Source organism: Pristiophorus japonicus, chromosome 4, assembly GCF_044704955.1.
Source record: "Pristiophorus japonicus isolate sPriJap1 chromosome 4, sPriJap1.hap1, whole genome shotgun sequence".
NCBI classification, from domain to species: Eukaryota; Metazoa; Chordata; class Chondrichthyes; family Pristiophoridae; genus Pristiophorus; species Pristiophorus japonicus.
In genome coordinates this window covers 151,750,071-151,765,632 of record NC_091980.1, presented here as the reverse complement: position 1 = coordinate 151,765,632, position 15,562 = coordinate 151,750,071, and positions in this window count along the sequence as shown.

Sequence of the window (15,562 nt, the reverse complement as noted above, 5' to 3'; positions counted from 1 at the left end):
AGCGAGAGTGAAACACACAGAGCGAGAGTGAAACACACAGAGCGAGAGAGACACACAGAGCGAGAGAGACACACTGAGCGAGAGAGACACACAGAGCGAGGGAGACACACTGAGCGAGAGTGAAACACACAGAGCGAGAGTGAAACACACAGAGCGAGAGTGAAACACACAGAGCGAGAGAGACACACAGAGCGAGAGAGACACACTGAGCGAGAGTGAAACACACAGAGCGAGAGTGAAACACACAGAGCGAGAGTGAAACACACAGAGCGAGAGTGAAACACACAGAGCGAGAGAGACACACAGAGCGAGAGAGACACACTGAGCGAGAGTGAAACACACAGAGCGAGAGTGAAACACACAGAGCGAGAGAGACACACAGAGTGAGAGTGAGACACACAGAGCGAGAGTGAAACACACAGAGCGAGAGTGAAACACACAGAGCGAGAGAGACACACAGAGCGAGAGTGAAACACACTGAGCGAGAGAGACACACACAGAGCGAGAGTGAAACACACAGAGCGAGGTAGAAACACACAGAGCGAGAGAGACACACAGAGCGAGAGTGAAACATACAGAGCGAGAGTGAAACACACAGAGCGAGAGAGACACACAGAGCGAGAGTGAAACACACAGAGCGAGAGTGACACACACAGAGCGAGAGTGAGACACACAGAGCGAGAGTGAAACACACAGAGCGAGAGAGACACACAGAGTGAGAGTGAGACACACAGAGCGAGAGTGAAACACACAAAGCGAGAGTGAAACACACAGAGCGAGAGAGACACACAGAGCGAGAGTGAAACATACAGAGCGAGAGTGAAACACACAGAGCGAGAGAGACACACAGAGCGAGAGTGAAACACACAGAGCGAGAGAGACACACAGAGCGAGAGTGAAACACACAGAGCGAGAGAGACACAAACAGAGCGAGAGTGAAACACACAGAGCGAGAGAGACACAAACAGAGCGAGAGAGACACACACAGAGCAAGAGTGAAACTCACAGAGCGAGAGAGAAACACTGAGCGAGAGAGACACACTGAGCGAGAGTGAAACATACAGAGCGAGAGAGACACACTGAGCGAGAGTGAAACACACAGAGCGAGAGAGAAACACTGAGCGAGAGAGACACACTGAGCGAGAGTGAGACACACAGAGCGAGAGAGACACACAGAGCGAGAGTGAAACACACAGAGCGAGAGAGACACAAACAGAGCGAGAGTGAAACACACAGAGCGAGAGAGAAACACACAGAGCGAGAGAGACACACAGAGCGAGAGTGAAACATACAGAGCGAGAGTGAAACACACAGAGCGAGAGTGAAACACAGAGCGAGAGTGAAACACACAGAGCGAGAGTGAAACACACAGAGCGAGAGTGAAACACACAGAGCGAGAGAGACACACTGAGCGAGAGTGACACAAAGAGCGAGAGTGAAACATACAGAGCGAGAGTGAAACATACAGAGCGAGAGTGAAACACACAGAGCGAGAGTGAAACACAGAACGAAAGTGAAACATACAGAGCGAGAGTGAAACACACAGAGCGAGAGAGACACACAGAGCGAGAGTGACACACAGAGCGAGAGTGAGACACGCAGAGCGAGAGTGAAACATACAGAGCGAGAGAGACACACTGAGCGAGAGTGAAACACACAGAGAGAGAGTGAAACACACAGAGCGAGAGTGAAACACAGAGCGAGAGAGACACACAGAGCGGGAGAGACACACTGAGCGAGAGAGAAACACTGAGCGAGAATGAAACACACAGAGCGAGAGTGAAACACAGAGCGAGAGTGAAACATACAGAGCGAGAGTGACACACAGAGCGAGAGTGAAACACAGAGCGAGAGAGGCACAGAGCGAGAGTGAAACATACAGAGCGAGAGTGAAACACACAGAGCGAGAGAGACACACAGAGCGAGAGTGAAACACAGAGCGAGAGAGGCACAGAGCGAGAGTGAAACATACAGAGCGAGAGTGAAACACACAGAGCGAGAGTGACACACAGAGCGAGAGTGACACACAGAGCGAGAGTGAAACATACAGAGCGAGAGTGAAACACACAGAGCGAGAGTGAAACACACAGAGCGAGAGTGAAACACAGAGCGAGAGTGAAACATACAGAGCGAGAGTGAAACACAGAGCGAGAGTGAAACATACAGAGCGAGAGTGAAACACAGAGCGAGAGTGAAACACAGAGCGACAGTGAAACATACAGAGCGAGAGTGACACACAGAGCGAGAGTGAAACACAGAGCGAGAGTGAAACATACAGAGCGAGAGTGAAACACACAGAGCGAGAGTGAAACACAGAGCGAGAGTGAAACATACAGAGCGAGAGTGAAACATACAGAGCGAGAGTGAAACACAGAGCGAGAGTGAAACATACAGAGCGAGAGTGAAACACAGAGAGAGAGTGAAACATACAGAGCGAGAGTGAAACACACAGAGCGAGAGTGAAACACAGAGCGAGAGTGAAACATACAGAGCGAGAGTGAAACACAAAGCGAGAGTGAAACATACAGAGCGAGAGTGAAACACACAGAGCGAGAGTGAAACACAGAGCGAGAGTGAAACATACAGAGCGAGAGAGACACACAGAGCGAGAGTGAAACACAGAGCGAGAGTGAAACACACAGAGCGAGAGTGAAACACAAAGCGAGAGAGACACACAGAGCGAGAGAGACACACTGAGCGAGAGAGTCACACAGAGCGAGAGTGAAACATACAGAGCGAGAGTGAAACACACAGAGCGAGAGTGAAACATACAGAGCGAGAGTGAAACACACAGAGCGAGAGAGACACACTGAGCGAGAGTGACACACAGAGCGAGAGTGAAACATACAGAGCGAGAGTGAAACACACAGAGCGAGAGAGACACACTGAGCGAGAGTGAAACACACAGAGCGAGAGTGAAACACACAGAGCGAGAGTGAAACACACAGAGCGAGAGAGACACACAGAGCGAGAGAGACACACTGAGCGAGAGAGACACACAGAGCGAGGGAGACACACTGAGCGAGAGTGAAACACACAGAGCGAGAGTGAAACACACAGAGCGAGAGTGAAACACACAGAGCGAGAGAGACACACAGAGCGAGAGAGACACACTGAGCGAGAGTGAAACACAGAGCGAGAGTGAAACATACAGAGCGAGAGTGAAACACACAGAGCGAGAGAGACACACTGAGCGAGAGAGAAACACTGAGCGAGAATGAAACACACAGAGCGAGAGTGAAACACAGAGCGAGAGTGAAACATACAGAGCGAGAGTGAAACACAGAGCGAGAGTGAAACACAGAGCGACAGTGAAACATACAGAGCGAGAGTGACACACAAAGCGAGAGTGAAACATACAGAGCGAGAGTGAAACACACAGAGCGAGAGTGAAACACAGAGCGAGAGTGAAACATACAGAGCGAGAGAGACACACAGAGCGAGAGTGAAACACAGAGCGAGAGTGAAACACACAGAGCGAGAGTGAAACACAAAGCGAGAGTGAAACATACAGGGCGAGAGTGAAACACACAGAGCGAGAGTGAAACATACAGAGGGAGAGTGAAACATACAGAGCGAGAGTGAAACACAGAGCGAGAGTGAAACACACTGAGCGAGAGTGAAACATACAGAGCGAGAGTGAAACACAGAGCGAGAGTGAAACATACAGAGCGAGGTTGAAACACAGAGCGAGAGTGAAATATACAGAGTGAGAGTGAAACACAGAGCGAGAGTGAAACACACAGAGCGAGAGTGAAACACACAGAGCGAGAGTGAAACACACAGAGCGAGAGAGACACACAGAGCGAGAGAGACACACTGAGCGAGAGAGTCACACAGAGCGAGAGTGAAACATACAGAGCGAGAGTGAAACACACAGAGCGAGAGTGAAACATACAGAGCGAGAGTGAAACACACAGAGCGAGAGAGACACACTGAGCGAGAGTGACACACAGAGCGAGAGTGAAACATACAGAGCGAGAGTGAAACACACAGAGCGAGAGAGACACACTGAGCGAGAGTGAAACACACAGAGCGAGAGTGAAACACACAGAGCGAGAGTGAAACACACAGAGCGAGAGAGACACACAGAGCGAGAGAGACACACTGAGCGAGAGAGACACACAGAGCGAGGGAGACACACTGAGCGAGAGTGAAACACACAGAGCGAGAGTGAAACACACAGAGCGAGAGTGAAACACACAGAGCGAGAGAGACACACAGAGCGAGAGAGACACACTGAGCGAGAGTGAAACACAGAGCGAGAGTGAAACATACAGAGCGAGAGTGAAACACACAGAGCGAGAGAGACACACTGAGCGAGAGAGAAACACTGAGCGAGAATGAAACACACAGAGCGAGAGTGAAACACAGAGCGAGAGTGAAACATACAGAGCGAGAGTGAAACACAGAGCGAGAGTGAAACACAGAGCGACAGTGAAACATACAGAGCGAGAGTGACACACAGAGCGAGAGTGAAACACACAGAGCGAGAGAGACACACACAGAGCGAGAGTGACACACAGAGCGAGAGTGAAACACAGAGCGAGAGAGGCACAGAGCGAGAGTGAAACATACAGAGCGAGAGAGACACACAGAGCGAGAGAGACACACTGAGCGAGAGTGAAACACACAGAGCGAGAGTGAAACACACAGAGCGAGAGAGACACACAGAGTGAGAGTGAGACACACAGAGCGAGAGTGAAACACACAGAGCGAGAGTGAAACACACAGAGCGAGAGAGACACACAGAGCGAGAGTGAAACACACTGAGCGAGAGAGACACACACAGAGCGAGAGTGAAACACACAGAGCGAGGTAGAAACACACAGAGCGAGAGAGACGCACAGCGCGAGAGTGAAACATACAGAGCGAGAGTGAAACACACAGAGCGAGAGAGACACACAGAGCGAGAGTGAAACACACAGAGCGAGAGTGACACACACAGAGCGAGAGTGAGACACACAGAGCGAGAGTGAAACACACAGAGCGAGAGAGAAACACAGAGTGAGAGTGAGACACACAGAGCGAGAGTGAAACACACAAAGCGAGAGTGAAACACACAGAGCGAGAGAGACACACAGAGCGAGAGTGAAACATACAGAGCGAGAGTGAAACACACAGAGCGAGAGAGACACACAGAGCGAGAGTGAAACACACAGAGCGAGAGAGACACACAGAGCGAGAGTGAAACACACAGAGCGAGAGAGACACAAACAGAGCGAGAGTGAAACACACAGAGCGAGAGAGACACAAACAGAGCGAGAGAGACACACACAGAGCAAGAGTGAAACTCACAGAGCGAGAGAGAAACACTGAGCGAGAGAGACACACTGAGCGAGAGTGAAACATACAGAGCGAGAGAGACACACTGAGCGAGAGTGAAACACACAGAGCGAGAGAGAAACACTGAGCGAGAGAGACACACTGAGCGAGAGTGAGACACACAGAGCGAGAGAGACACACAGAGCGAGAGTGAAACACACAGAGCGAGAGAGACACAAACAGAGCGAGAGTGAAACACACAGAGCGAGAGAGAAACACACAGAGCGAGAGAGACACACAGAGCGAGAGTGAAACATACAGAGCGAGAGTGAAACACACAGAGCGAGAGTGAAACACAGAGCGAGAGTGAAACACACAGAGCGAGAGTGAAACACACAGAGCGAGAGTGAAACACACAGAGCGAGAGAGACACACTGAGCGAGAGTGACACAAAGAGCGAGAGTGAAACATACAGAGCGAGAGTGAAACATACAGAGCGAGAGTGAAACACACAGAGCGAGAGTGAAACATACAGAGCGAGAGTGAAACACAGAACGAAAGTGAAACATACAGAGCGAGAGTGAAACACACAGAGCGAGAGAGACACACAGAGCGAGAGTGACACACAGAGCGAGAGTGAGACACGCAGAGCGAGAGTGAAACATACAGAGCGAGAGAGACACACTGAGCGAGAGTGAAACACAGAGAGAGAGAGTGAAACACACAGAGCGAGAGTGAAACACAGAGCGAGAGAGACACACAGAGCGAGAGAGACACACTGAGCGAGAGAGAAACACTGAGCGAGAATGAAACACACAGAGCGAGAGTGAAACACACAGAGCGAGAGAGACACACAGAGCGAGAGAAACACACAGAGCGAGAGAGACACACAGAGCGAGAGTGAAACACACAGAGCGAGAGTGAAACACACAGAGCGAGAGAGACACACAGAGTGAGAGTGAGACACACAGAGCGAGAGTGAAACACACAGAGCGAGAGTGAAACACACAGAGCGAGAGAGACACACAGAGCGAGAGTGAAACATACAGAGCGAGAGTGAAACACACAGAGCGAGAGAGACACACAGCGAGAGTGAAACACACAGAGCGAGAGTGAAACACACAGAGCGAGAGAGACACACAGAGCGAGAGTGAAACACACAGAGCGAGAGAGACACAAACAGAGCGAGAGTGAAACACACAGAGCGAGAGAGACACAAACAGAGCGAGAGTGAAAAACACAGAGCGAGAGAGAAACACACAGAGCAAGAGTGAAACTCACAGAGCGAGAGAGAAACACTGAGCGAGAGAGACACACTGAGCGAGAGTGAAACATAGAGCGAGAGTGAAACACAGAGCGAGAGAGACACACAGAGCGAGAGAGACACACAGAGCGAGAGTGAAACACACAGAGCGAGAGAGACACACTGAGCGAGAGTGAAACACACAGAGCGAGAGAGACACACAGAGCGAGAGAGAAACACTGAGCGAGAGAGACACACTGAGCGAGAGTGAGACACACAGAGCGAGAGAGACACACAGAGCGAGAGTGAAACACACAGAGCGAGAGAGACACAAACAGAGCGAGAGTGAAACACACAGAGCGAGAGAGAAACACACAGAGCGAGAGAGACACACAGAGCGAGAGTGAAACATACAGAGCGAGAGAGACACACACAGAGCGAGAGTGAAACACAGAGCGAGAGTGAAACACACAGAGCGAGAGTGAAACACACAGAGCGAGAGTGAAACACACAGAGCGAGAGAGAAACACTGAGCGAGAGAGACACACTGAGCGAGAGTGAAACATACAGAGCGAGAGTGAAACACACAGAGCGAGATAGACACACAGAGCGAGAGTGAAACATACAGAGCGAGAGAGACACACAGAGCGAGAGAGACACACAGAGCGAGAGTGAAACACACAGAGCGAGAGAGACACACTGAGCGAGAGTGAAACATACAGAGCGAGAGAGACACACTGAGCGAGAGTGACACACACAGAGTGAGAGTGAGACACACAGAGCGAGAGTGAAACATACAGAGCGAGAGTGAAACACAGAGCGAGAGTGAAACACAGAGCGAGAGTGAAACATACAGAGCGAGAGTGAAACATACAGAGCGAGAGAGACACGCACAGAGCGAGAGAGACACACAGAGCGAGAGTGAAACACACAGAGCGAGAGTGAAGCACACAGAGCGAGAGTGAAACACACAGAGCGAGAGTGAAACACACAAAGCGAGAGTGAAACACACAGAGCGAGAGAGACACACACAGAGCGAGAGTGAAACACAGAGCGAGAGTGAAACATACAGAGCGAGAGAGACACACACAGAGCGAGAGAGACACACAGAGCGAGAGTGAAACACACAGAGCGAGAGTGAAACATACAGAGCGAGAGAGACACACTGAGCGAGAGAGACACACACAGAGCGAGTGAAACACACAGAGCGAGAGTGAAACATACAGAGCGAGAGTGAAACACACAGAGCGAGAGTGAAACATACAGATCGAGAGAGACACACACAGAGCGAGAGAGACACACAGAGCGAGAGTGAAACACACAGAGGGAGAGTGAAACATACAGAGCGAGAGAGACACACTGAGCGAGAGAGACACACACAGAGCGAGTGAAACACACAGAGCGAGAGTGAAACATACAGAGCGAGAGTGAAACACACAGAGCGAGAGTGAAACACACAGAGCGAGAGAGACACACAGAGCGAGAGTGAAACACAGAGCGAGAGTGAAGCACACAGAGCGAGAGTGAAACACACAGAGCGAGAGTGAAACACACAGAGCGAGAGAGACACACACAGAGCGAGCAAAACACACAGGGCGAGAGTGAAACATACAGAGCGAGAGAGACACACAGAGCGAGAGTGAAACACACAGAGCAAGTGTGAAACACACAGAGCGAGAGAGAGACACACAGAGCGAGAGTGAAACACACAGAGCGAGAGTGAAACATACAGAGCGAGAGAGACACACACAGAGCGAGAGAGACACACAGAGCGCGAGTGAAACACACAGAGCGAGAGTGAAACATACAGAGCGAGAGAGACACACTGAGCGAGAGAGACACACACAGAGCGAGTGAAACACACAGAGCGAGAGTGAAACATACAGAGCGAGAGTGAAACACAGAGCGAGAGTGAAACACACAGAGCGAGAGAGACACACTGAGCGAGAGAGACACACAGAGCGAGAGTGAAACACACAGAGCGAGAGTGAAACACAGAGTGAGAGTGACACACACAGAGCGAGAGTGACACTCACAGAGCGAGAGTGAAACACACAGAGCGAGAGTGAAACACAGAGCGAGAGTGAAACATACAGAGCGAGAGAGACACACACAGAGCGAGAGAGACATACTGAGCGAGAGTGAAACACAGAGCGAGAGAGACACACTGAGCGAGAGTGACACACACAGAGCGAGAGAAACACACAGAGCGAGAGTGAGACACACAGAGCGAGAGTGAAACACACAGAGCGAGAGAGACACACAGAGCGAGAGAGACACACAGAGCGAGAGAGACACACAGAGCGAGAGTGAGAGACAGAGCGAGAGTGACACACAGAGCGAGAGTGAAACACACAGAGCGAGAGAGACACACAGCGAGAGTGAAACACACAGAGCGAGAGACACACACTGAGCGAGAGTGAAACACACAGAGCGAGAGATACATACTGAGCGAGAGTGAAACACACAGAGCGAGAGAGACACACAGAGCGAGAGTGAAACACACAGAGCGAGAGTGAGACACACAGAGCGAGAGTGAAACACACAGAGCGAGAGAGACACACAGAGTGAGAGTGAGACACACAGAGCGAGAGTGAAACACACAGAGCGAGAGTGAAACACACAGAGCGAGAGAGACACACAGAGCAAGAGTGAAACACACAGAGCGAGAGAGACACACACAGAGCGAGAGTGAAACACACAGAGCGAGAGAGAAACACACAGAGCGAGAGAGACACACAGAGCGAGAGTGAAACATACAGAGCGAGAGTGAAACACACAGAGCGAGAGAGACACACAGAGCGAGAGTGAAACACACAGAGCGAGAGAGACACACAGAGCGAGAGTGAAACACAGAGCGAGAGTGAAACACACAGAGCGAGAGTGAAACACAGAGCGAGAGTGAAACATACAGAGCGAGAGTGAAACACCCAGAGCGAGAGTGAAACACACAGAGCGAGAGAGAAACACTGAGCGAGAGAGACACACTGAGCGAGAGTGAAACATACAGAGCGAGAGAGACACACAGAGCGAGAGTGAAACACACAGAGCGAGAGAGACACACAGAGCGAGAGTGAAACATACAGAGCGAGAGAGACACACAGAGCGAGAGTGAAACACACAGAGCGAGAGTGTAACACACAGAGCGAGAGACACACAGAGCGAGAGTGAAACACAGAGCGAGAGTGAAACACAGAGCGAGAGAGACACACAGAGCGAGAGAGACACACAGAGCGAGAGTGAAACACAGAGCGAGAGAGGCACAGAGCGAGAGTGAAACATACAGAGCGAGAGTGAAACACACAGAGCGAGAGAGACACACAGAGCGAGAGAGACACACAGAGCGAGAGTGAAACACAGAGCGAGAGAGGCACAGAGCGAGAGTGAAACATACAGAGCGAGAGTGAAACAACACAGAGCGAGAGAGACACACAGAGCGAGAGTGAAACACAGAGCGAGAGAGGCACAGAGCGAGAGTGAAACATACAGAGCGAGAGTGAAACACACAGAGCGAGAGTGAAACACACAGAGCGAGAGAGACACACAGAGCGCGAGTGAAACACACAGAGCGAGAGTGAAACACACAGAGCGAGAGAGACACACAGAGCGAGAGAGACACACAGAGCGAGAGTAAAACATACAGAGCGAGAGTGAAACACAGAGCGAGAGTGAAACATACAGAGCGAGAGTGAAACATACAGAGCGAGAGTGAAACACAGAGCGAGAGTGAAACACACAGAGGGAGAGTGAAACATACAGAGCGAGAGAGACACACTGAGCGAGAGAGACACACACAGAGCGAGTGAAACACACAGAGCGAGAGTGAAACATACAGAGCGAGAGTGAAACACACAGAGCGAGAGTGAAACACACAGAGCGAGAGAGACACACAGAGCGAGAGTGAAACACAGAGCGAGAGTGAAGCACACAGAGCGAGAGTGAAACACACAGAGCGAAAGTGAAACACACAGAGCGAGAGAGACACACACAGAGCGAGCAAAACACACAGGGCGAGAGTGAAACATACAGAGCGAGAGAGACACACAGAGCGAGAGTGAAACACACAGAGCAAGTGTGAAACACACAGAGCGAGAGAGAGACACACAGAGCGAGAGTGAAACACACAGAGCGAGAGTGAAACATACAGAGCGAGAGAGACACACACAGAGCGAGAGAGACACACAGAGCGAGAGTGAAACACACAGAGCGAGAGTGAAACATACAGAGCGAGAGAGACACACTGAGCGAGAGAGACACACACAGAGCGAGTGAAACACACAGAGCGAGAGTGAAACATACAGAGCGAGAGTGAAACACAGAGCGAGAGTGAAACACACAGAGCGAGAGAGACACACTGAGCGAGAGAGACACACAGAGCGAGAGTGAAACACACAGAGCGAGAGTGAAACACAGAGTGAGAGTGACACACACAGAGCGAGAGTGACACACACAGAGCGAGAGTGAAACACACAGAGCGAGAGTGAAACACAGAGCGAGAGTGAAACATACAGAGCGAGAGAGACACACACAGAGCGAGAGAGACATACTGAGCGAGAGAGACACACAGAGCGAGAGTGAGAGACAGAGCGAGAGTGACACACAGAGCAAGAGTGAAACACACAGAGCGAGAGAGACACACAGAGCGAGAGTGAAACACACAGAGCGAGAGACACACACTGAGCGAGAGTGAAACACACAGAGCGAGAGATACATACTGAGCGAGAGTGAAACACACAGAGCGAGAGAGACACACAGAGCGAGAGTGAAACACACAGAGCGAGAGTGAGACACACAGAGCGAGAGTGAAACACACAGAGCGAGAGAGACACACAGAGCGAGAGTGAGACACACAGAGCGAGAGTGAAACACACAGAGTGAGAGAGACACACAGAGTGAGAGTGAAACACACAGAGCGAGAGTGAAACACACAGAGCGAGAGACACACACTGAGCGAGAGTGAAACACACAGAGCGAGAGATACATACTGAGCGAGAGTGAAACACACAGAGCGAGAGAGACACACAGAGCGAGAGTGAAACACACAGAGCGAGAGTGAGACACACAGAGCGAGAGTGAAACACACAGAGCGAGAGTGAGACACACAGAGCGAGAGTGAAACACACAGAGCGAGAGAGACACACAGAGTGAGAGTGAGACACACAGAGCGAGAGTGAAACACACAGAGCGAGAGTGAAACACACAGAGCGAGAGAGACACACAGAGCAAGAGTGAAACACACAGAGCGAGAGAGACACACACAGAGCGAGAGTGAAACACACAGAGCGAGAGAGAAACACACAGAGCGAGAGAGACACACAGAGCGAGAGTGAAACATACAGAGCGAGAGTGAAACACACAGAGCGAGAGAGACACACAGAGCGAGAGTGAAACACACAGAGCGAGAGAGACACACAGAGCGAGAGTGAAACACAGAGCGAGAGTGAAACACACAGAGCGAGAGTGAAACACAGAGCGAGAGTGAAACATACAGAGCGAGAGTGAAACACACAGAGCGAGAGTGAAACACACAGAGCGAGAGAGAAACACTGAGCGAGAGAGACACACTGAGCGAGAGTGAAACATACAGAGCGAGAGAGACACACAGAGCGAGAGTGAAACACACAGAGCGAGAGAGACACACAGAGCGAGAGTGAAACATACAGAGCGAGAGAGACACACAGAGCGAGAGTGAAACACACAGAGCGAGAGTGTAACACACAGAGCGAGAGACACACAGAGCGAGAGTGAAACACAGAGCGAGAGTGAAACACAGAGCGAGAGAGACACACAGAGCGAGAGAGACACACAGAGCGAGAGTGAAACACAGAGCGAGAGAGGCACAGAGCGAGAGTGAAACATACAGAGCGAGAGTGAAACACACAGAGCGAGAGAGACACACAGAGCGAGAGAGACACACAGAGCGAGAGTGAAACACAGAGCGAGAGAGGCACAGAGCGAGAGTGAAACATACAGAGCGAGAGTGAAACAACACAGAGCGAGAGAGACACACAGAGCGAGAGTGAAACACAGAGCGAGAGAGGCACAGAGCGAGAGTGAAACATACAGAGCGAGAGTGAAACACACAGAGCGAGAGTGAAACACACAGAGCGAGAGAGACACACAGAGCGCGAGTGAAACACACAGAGCGAGAGTGAAACACACAGAGCGAGAGAGACACACAGAGCGAGAGAGACACACAGAGCGAGAGTAAAACATACAGAGCGAGAGTGAAACACAGAGCGAGAGTGAAACATACAGAGCGAGAGTGAAACATACAGAGCGAGAGTGAAACACAGAGCGAGAGTGAAACACACAGAGGGAGAGTGAAACATACAGAGCGAGAGAGACACACTGAGCGAGAGAGACACACACAGAGCGAGTGAAACACACAGAGCGAGAGTGAAACATACAGAGCGAGAGTGAAACACACAGAGCGAGAGTGAAACACACAGAGCGAGAGAGACACACAGAGCGAGAGTGAAACACAGAGCGAGAGTGAAGCACACAGAGCGAGAGTGAAACACACAGAGCGAAAGTGAAACACACAGAGCGAGAGAGACACACACAGAGCGAGCAAAACACACAGGGCGAGAGTGAAACATACAGAGCGAGAGAGACACACAGAGCGAGAGTGAAACACACAGAGCAAGTGTGAAACACACAGAGCGAGAGAGAGACACACAGAGCGAGAGTGAAACACACAGAGCGAGAGTGAAACATACAGAGCGAGAGAGACACACACAGAGCGAGAGAGACACACAGAGCGAGAGTGAAACACACAGAGCGAGAGTGAAACATACAGAGCGAGAGAGACACACTGAGCGAGAGAGACACACACAGAGCGAGTGAAACACACAGAGCGAGAGTGAAACATACAGAGCGAGAGTGAAACACAGAGCGAGAGTGAAACACACAGAGCGAGAGAGACACACTGAGCGAGAGAGACACACAGAGCGAGAGTGAAACACACAGAGCGAGAGTGAAACACAGAGTGAGAGTGACACACACAGAGCGAGAGTGACACACACAGAGCGAGAGTGAAACACACAGAGCGAGAGTGAAACACAGAGCGAGAGTGAAACATACAGAGCGAGAGAGACACACACAGAGCGAGAGAGACATACTGAGCGAGAGAGACACACAGAGCGAGAGTGAGAGACAGAGCGAGAGTGACACACAGAGCAAGAGTGAAACACACAGAGCGAGAGAGACACACAGAGCGAGAGTGAAACACACAGAGCGAGAGACACACACTGAGCGAGAGTGAAACACACAGAGCGAGAGATACATACTGAGCGAGAGTGAAACACACAGAGCGAGAGAGACACACAGAGCGAGAGTGAAACACACAGAGCGAGAGTGAGACACACAGAGCGAGAGTGAAACACACAGAGCGAGAGAGACACACAGAGCGAGAGTGAGACACACAGAGCGAGAGTGAAACACACAGAGTGAGAGAGACACACAGAGTGAGAGTGAGACACACAGAGCGAGAGTGAAACACACAGAGCGAGAGTGAAACACACAGAGCGAGAGAGACACACAGAGCAAGAGTGAAACACACAGAGCGAGAGAGACACACACAGAGCGAGAGTGAAACACACAGAGCGAGAGAGAAACACACAGAGCAAGAGAGACACACAGAGCGAGAGTGAAACATACAGAGCGAGAGTGAAACACACAGAGCGAGAGAGACACACAGAGCGAGAGTGAAACACACAGAGCGAGAGAGACACACAGAGCGAGAGTGAAACACAGAGCGAGAGTGAAACACACAGAGCGAGAGTGAAACACAGAGCGAGAGTGAAACATACAGAGCGAGAGTGAAACACACAGAGCGAGAGTGAAACACACAGAGCGAGAGAGAAACACTGAGCGAGAGAGACACACTGAGCGAGAGTGAAACATACAGAGCGAGAGAGACACACTGAGCGAGAGTGAAACACAGAGCGAGAGTGAAACACACAGAGCGAGAGTGAAACACACAGAGCGAGAGAGACACACAGAGCGAGAGTGAAACACACAGAGCGAGAGAGACACACAGAGCGAGAGTGAAACATACAGAGCGAGAGAGACACACAGAGCGAGAGTGAAACACACAGAGCGAGAGTGTAACACACAGAGCGAGAGACACACAGAGCGAGAGTGAAACACAGAGCGAGAGTGAAACACAGAGCGAGAGAGACACACAGAGCGAGAGAGACACACAGAGCGAGAGTGAAACACAGAGCGAGAGAGGCACAGAGCGAGAGTGAAACATACAGAGCGAGAGTGAAACACACAGAGCGAGAGAGACACACAGAGCGAGAGAGACACACAGAGCGAGAGTGAAACACAGAGCGAGAGAGGCACAGAGCGAGAGTGAAACATACAGAGCGAGAGTGAAACAACACAGAGCGAGAGAGACACACAGAGCGAGAGTGAAACACAGAGCGAGAGAGGCACAGAGCGAGAGTGAAACATACAGAGCGAGAGTGAAACACACAGAGCGAGAGTGAAACACACAGAGCGAGAGAGACACACAGAACGCGAGTGAAACACACAGAGCGAGAGTGAAACACACAGAGCGAGAGAGACACACAGAGCGAGAGAGACACACAGAGCGAGAGTAAAACATACAGAGCGAGAGTGAAACACAGAGCGAGAGTGAAACATACAGAGCGAGAGTGAAACACAGAGCGAGAGTGAAACACAGAGCGAGAGTGAAACATACAGAGCGAGAGTGAAACATACAGAGCGAGAGTGAAACACACAGAGCGAGAGTGAAACATACAGAGCGAGAGTGAAACGTACAGAGCGAGAGTGAAACATACAGAGCGAGACTGAAACACACAGAGCGAGAGTGAAACACAGAGCGAGAGTGAAACACACAGAGCGAGAGTGAAACACAGAGCGAGAGTGAAACACAGAGCGAGATTGAAACATACAGAGGGAGAGTGAAACATACAGTGCGAGAGTGAAACACAGAGCGAGAGTGAAACACACTGAGCGAGAGTGAAACATACAGAGCGAGAGTGAAACATACAGAGCGAGAGTGAAACACAGAGCGAAAGT